At 56.8% G+C, this 6,540-nt stretch overlaps 1 non-coding gene across 1 annotated transcript; it reads right to left on the bottom strand.

Moving 5' to 3' along the window:
• Positions 1–4,152: 4,152 nt before the first annotated feature.
• Positions 4,153–4,259, bottom strand: LOC121160129. Its single transcript, XR_005884490.1, has one exon. It is a non-coding gene; the product is annotated as a U6 spliceosomal RNA (small nuclear RNA).
• Between the last annotated feature and the right edge of the window lie 2,281 nt (positions 4,260–6,540).

Genomic DNA, 6,540 nt, shown 5'->3' with positions numbered 1-6,540 from the left:
AAGAGGTAGTGCTCCTGTTTCGCACCTGGGGCCAGAGCGGCAGGCGTGAGTCTGGGGAGCTGAGGCCCGGACAAGGCCAGTGAGTGGGCTCCCCAACCAGCTGCGCACACCGCACACCTGCCCTGCGCCCACCCACCTGAGACACGGCTGGCGCTCGGCTCTGAGCGGTCCCCTGGACCCGCTCCAGTTCTCCTCGGACCCCTGCCCACCACCTGCCCCAAGGGGGCCATTCCAAGCGCCTTGTTGCGCCCTCTCTGGCATCCCGCTGGGACGCGCCGGGGCGCGCTGAGGCACAGACTCACCCAAGGTCACCAATGCCGGAGCAGCTGTCGGCCACCTGAGCTGGTCTGTCCCAGCGCCCCCACGCCCTGACAGTCCCCCGCGCCTCCGGCAGCCTACCGCTATGTGCTGGCCGGGAGAAGCCAGAGCCGGACCACCGGCGTCCAGGGAGGTGGTGGCGGCTGGCGGGGACTGGATTCGGGCGCCGGCGCCTCGGTCGCCCCCGGCGCGGGAGCTGAGTGACAATCGGGCTCCGCACCCCGGGAGGGGCGGGGGCGGCGGCGGCGGCGGCGGCACCCGCGGGCCCCTCCCTCCTCGCCCTCCGTCTCCTCCCCCACCCCCTCCTCCGAACAAAGGAAGTGATTCTGAGTGCGAAAAGCTGGGAAAATGTGAGCTTTTCCAAGAGTCTGGTGTGTGAATCCAGCCCCGCGACTGCACCGCGGCGCAGCCTCGGCGTGTCCACTCCCCGCCTCGCACTTCGGCGCCGCAGCTGGGAGCCCCGACCCCAGCCCCGGCCGCGGCCTCGGGGTAGCTGTTCCTCTGCAGGGCCCCACGGAGCCCGGCTCGCAGACTTCTTCCGAGACCCGCGCTCCCCAGTGACCCAATGCATGCACACTGCCGGGCACTCACAGCCTTGGGCGCGCGTTCCTTTGCAGGCGCCGTCCTGAGTCATCCCATCCTTCCTTGCCCGCCTCTTAGTCGACCAGCCCCTTCCAAGCTGCAGGTGAGGGCGTGGAGACTCAGGACCTTCCGTGACCCACTTCCTGAGGTCACCGAGATCCCCACCCCTACTCCGCGCCCCCCACCCAGCCAAGCTCCTAAGCCGTGGGGTATCTTGTGACTCTTGCATATTACGAACAGGCAGACCAAACTGAGAAAGGGATTTCCAACTTGAAGGCTGCAAGGACCCACCGACGGGGCTTGCCGCTGCGGGGCCTCCTCTGGGCGGTCCAGGGGCACTGACCAATACCTTCTTGCTCAACAAGGGGGCCTGCAGACCCCAAGCTACCAAAGCCCTGACTGGGGGCACTGGAAAAGGATTGGGGGGAGTCCAGTAGGGGGGCACCCAGCCTCGTGGGACTCCGCCCCCTAGCTAAACCTCAGGATGCTGGGCGAGGGCTTCGGCCCTAGGGGGATCTGTGTCCAACCACAGCGGGGAGCAGGGCGGTGGAAGAGGGAGAGGGCGGCCGAGTGTTCCGCCCACGGAGGTGGAGGAAAAGGCTTGGCATTTCTGCGGGAGCCAGGAGGCGCCCAGGGAAACTGGGCAGCGCGGGCTTTCCACCCCCCTTCCGCTCCGAGCTGCTGCTACCGACTTCCTCAAGGCTCCGCAGTTTCCCTGCCCTCTGCCTACCCCCTCCCCCACCAATGCACAAACGCAGACTTCGCAGTCGCACCGACACCACCATCACCCACCCCCCGACTCAGGGCCCTTTTCTTAGCTCCAGCCCGTTTCTACCCAAGCCTTGATCTCTTCCTTTTCCCTTCAGTCTCTAGCCTGTGGCACCCTGTCAGCACACAGGGGGCCAGCATGAGTGGTGGGCGTCCCCCTTTCCAGCCTCAGCTGCATCCTCGGCTCGGGTATCTTATACCTGAGCCCCCTAATACACACATGCACATATCTGTGCATATGTGCACATTTGCACGTACAATGCACCCATGCAAAGACATATATGTAGTACATACACATGCAGAAATGCACACGTACACACACACACACAGAGGCTGTCCCACCACAAGCTGTTGCCCGGCCAGCATGCATTTGTGTAACACTTGTAGGTGATTTGTCTGCTCCTTAATCCTGAGAAAAACAAGTAAAACTCTTTGTTAGCCACCTCACCCCAGCCCTGCTTCCCTCCTTCCTAGGTGCCAGTTCCCAGCCCAGGCCTGTTTGGAAGCTGACCTGGCTAGGCAGAGTCCCTCCCAAAGGCTGCTCTGAATAAGCCCTGGCTGGAGGAGGTGTCTGACCTGGTGCCAGGGTCTTGTACTATGGTGGTGCAAGAAGCACCTGTCAGACACTCAGAAGGGCTGAAAGCTTCCTACACCGCCACTCCCTGGCCTTGTGGTTCCAGGCACATCACTTCTCTCCTGGCCTCAGTGTGGCCATCAGCAATGTCCATCACCCACTTGGGGATGGGACAGAAAGCTGAGATGTGCCGGAGTCCAGCTCCAGCTGAGTTCGGAACTCGAGAAGGGCGCGTGGATGAGGCGTAAAGAGGAAAGAAAGAGACGGACCACTAGGACTTCATGATCATAATGGACTACGCACAAAAGCTGTCCACTTTATTTATACAAAATCAGTCAAACTCTGGCTCAGACTTTTTACGTCACAGTCAAGTGGGTGTTTCTAAAGACAACTCTGCCATAGTATTACATAGAAGTTCCTGCTACAATTCTTATCCTACAATTCAATCTTGTATCACAAAGAAAAGGGGAACCTAAAGATCAAGGAAAGAATGAAAGCCTAAACACAGGTCCCTTGATTAGCATAGGTTCAATGGGGACAGCCAAGACAGTAGGAATAATAAAGGGCCCTTCTGCAAGACATTGACCTCCAAGCTCAGGCTGAGCAAAAGTCCAGCCTCGCAGTAGCAAATGCCAGGATGGATTAGAATTCTTCTGCAGTGTAGTCTGGTGTCCACGCAAAAGAAGGTGGCGATGCATTCAGGTGGTTGTAGTGACATCTGCTGAGCGCTCCCTGCCGGTCAGCGGGAAAGTCCTTGCGGCCCTGCCTGCAATGGAACAACACTCTTCACCCCTTCATGTCCCCCACATCTACTGCACGGACCCCAACAGAGATGGAGGGGCGGGTGGGGCCTTCTCTGCTGAAAACTGTCTGATTCCCTGGTGTCTCCTCCCAGCACCCCCAACCCAGGGTCAGGCAGAAGGGCTGAGAATGTGTCAGTGGAGCGAGTCAAGAGTACAAGCAGGTCTGGGGTCAATATGGGTCAGGGCTGTGTGGACAGTCATCCAGGCAGAGCCAGAGCACCTGGTATTTACATGGAGCCAAAAACCCCAGGCTTCATGGCAGTGGTGCCCAGGACTCCGGCCTCGGACACCCTGTCCACTCTGCAGCTACGGGAGCCTCCACCCACACCACTGCCTGCATCTCCTTGTCTGTGTGAGGGAGTCAGAATGGCCTGCTGAGAGAATGCCATGGGCTGCCTGGCCACAGGGTGGACAGTGTCTGGCGGGAGTGCTTTGTCAAAGGCAAGTCAGCAGCACCAGCTGGCCAGGAGTGGAAAGGGAAGGAGAATGGGAAAGAAGGATCTGCTCTGTGCAGCCAGCCAGGCCAGAATCACAGGAAACCCCAGACTCCCAAGGAGTCACCCGCTCTCCGGGAGCCACCCAAAGTCTAGTCTGCAGAGGACTCAAGGGACAAGGTCAGGCCACAACAGCATGAAGACCTTCAGGGCTCAGCCTTCACCCACGTCTCTGCTTCTCCTCTGGCTGTTTCTTTCCTTCAGTCTCACAGCCTGGGGGTGCTCCTGGGGGAGGTGTACCCTGCCGAGCAGCCTTGCTCTTCTTCCAGGAGCTTTGCCCACTGGGAATTGGACTTGACTCCCGGGACAGGAAAGGCTGTACAGTCCTTGGAGCTCTAGGAAGGAAGGCAGGAGCGTGGGGTGTCATGGCTTGGCTCAGACCCCAGGGGCAGGGGCAACAGAGCGTCAAGGGGCTTTTAGGGTTTCCAGCAGGTACGAAGACACTTTGGTCCCTGATTTGCTTTGTCTGCACTGCCCAGGGGTCTGTGTGGGGCAGGACGGCTGGAGCTGAGCAGCAGTTACAGCACAGCTTTCTTTCTTTCTTTCTTTCTTTCTTTCTTTCTTTCTTTCTTTCTTTCTTTCTTTCTTTCTTTCTTTCTTTCTTTTTTTCTTTCTTAATATGGAATGCTTCATGAATCTGTGCGTCATCCTTGCACTTGGGCCATGCTAATCTTCTCTGTATCCTTCCAATTTTAGTATATGTGCTGACGAAGGGAGCACTGCTTTCTAAATAATGGAGAGGCCTCTGGCGCTTCCTCCAAGGCCCCCTTGCACCCCAGCAGCCTGTCTGGCCCTGCCTCCAGGGTCCTCTTCATCCTGGGCCCTGAGGTTTGCAGTGAGGGACTCTCCACCTTCCTCCTAAGAGCCTCAGCACCCACTGGGAGGGCCCCCAGAGGCGCTTGTACAGGTGAGAGGGACATGGGATCCCTGAGGCCATTTAGTCCACATTCCTGCATACAGAGAGGAGTTGCTCCTAGCCGTGGAGGCACGGCAAGCGCAATCATTGCTCTGTGCAATGAATCCACTCAGCACGTGTTTGTACAGCCCCTTCTGTGTGTCAGGTAAGTGACCTGAGCATGCGGCACACCAGTAAGGAGGGCTCTCACCAGGTAGGGACCACAGGCGCAAAGGACTCCACTACCCACGAGGAGCAGGACATCCCCTGGCCACCTGCGTGTGCCTCCTCCAAGCTGACCATTAGCAGGCATGGCAAAGAGCCAAGGTCCCATCTTCAACAATGCTTTTTTTTTTTTTTTAAAGATTGATTTATTTTTATTGGGAAGTCAGATATACAGAGAGGAGGACAGACAGAGAGGAAGATCTTCTATCTGATAATTCACTCCCCAAGTGACCACAACAGGCCGGTGCTGTGCCGATCCGAAGCCAGGAGCTCTCCGGGTCTCCCACACAGGTGCAGGGTCCCAAGGCTTTGGGCCATCCTCAACTGCTTTTCCAGGCCACAAGCAGGGAGCTGGATGGGAAGCAGGGCTGCTGGGATTAGAACTGGGGCCCATATGGGATCCCACAACGTTCAAGGCGAGGATTTTAGCCACTAGGCTAGGGATCCAGGTCCCAAGCTTTTTTTTTTTTTTTCCTTTATTTACTTAGTTTGTTGGAGAGAGAGAGATCTCCCATGTGCTGGTTTACTCCCAAGAGACCTGCAACAGCTTTGGCTGAGCCACACAGAAGCCAGAAGCCAGGAACTCAGTCCTGGTCCCCCATGGGGATGAGGGGGACCCCAGTACTTGGGCTGTCACCTGCTGCCTCCCAGTGTGTGCACTGACAGAGCTGGAGCAGCGCATGGGACTGGGACTTGCACCCTGGCTTCATGACAGAGGATGCATGGGGTTCTGTCCTGAGCGGTGGCTTCACGGCCAGGCCACCTGTCCCCCTGTCCTGCAGGGGACACTCAGCAGGGAGTCTGGGGCCTCTCAGGCTGGGATGCAGGAGCTGGGGCCACCCCTGTTCTGAACAGAGCAGCTCTGTGTTCGCTTATATATATCACTTAATGCATTTCTGGTGTAAGACTTTACCTGAATGTAAAACTTTATGAAACTCCATGGTTTAAAAGAAAATTTAGTATGTGAGCTTCAGCTCAACCTCTCCATGTACACACAGGGAAACTGACACACAAAGAGGGATGGAATTTATCCAAACCCACTCCTGAGTCAGGTCTGGAGCCTGGAAGCTGCCCCGACCCTGCTGACCACCTGCTGACCCCTCCTCCAGCCCTGTACTGGGAATCCTCAGGACCAGCTGCTAAGTTCAGAACCTGGAGAGTTCCTGGCTCACAGGAGTGGGGCCAGCCACAAGTAGACAGATCTTTACATACTGATAACAGCCCAATAGCTGCCACCTTGCCGAGGATTCCCACAGGGAGCAGCCCACAGAATGCTCGATCCACACCTAACAGGGTCAAAACAGGTATTACTGGGCCTCCGGTCACAGACGAGGTAGCTTAGGCTGAAGGTAGTTCAAGGGAAGCCATGAGGGGCAGGTGTTTAGCCTGGTGATGGAGACCCTCACATCCATATCAGTCCCAGCCCTGCTCCTGGTTCCAGCTCCCTGCTAATGCACACCTTGGAAAGCAGCAGTGATGACACCTGGTTGGGTCCCTGCCATTCATGCAGGCTGACCTGGATTGGACTCCCAGTACCCAGCCAGCTTTGACCTGGCCCAGACCCGGCCCGTTGCTGACACTTGGAGAGTCAATCAGCAGATGGGCAATTTGGCTCTCTCCGTGTTGTTAAAATAAATATAACATATAATTAAATGCATTTTTTCAAAAACTGAAGGAAATAAGTTATTTATCTTTTTAAGAAAAACTGAGTCTGGCATTGTAATGCATAGATAACAGATTAATCCACCATCTGTGATGCCAACATCCCGGGTGGGAGCTGATTTGTATGTGCCAGCTGTTCCACTTCCAATCTTGTTCCCTGCTGATCCACGTGGGAAAGCAGTGGAAGATGACCCAAGTACCTATGTCCCTGCCAACCAC

The sequence above is a fragment of the Ochotona curzoniae genome, unplaced genomic scaffold (genome assembly GCF_017591425.1).
Source record: "Ochotona curzoniae isolate NIBS_2020 unplaced genomic scaffold, NIBS_Ocur_1.0 contig_430, whole genome shotgun sequence".
NCBI classification, from domain to species: domain Eukaryota; kingdom Metazoa; phylum Chordata; class Mammalia; order Lagomorpha; family Ochotonidae; genus Ochotona; species Ochotona curzoniae.
Note: the sequence above shows the minus strand (reverse complement) of the source record. Positions and strands in the feature narration are given on the sequence as shown.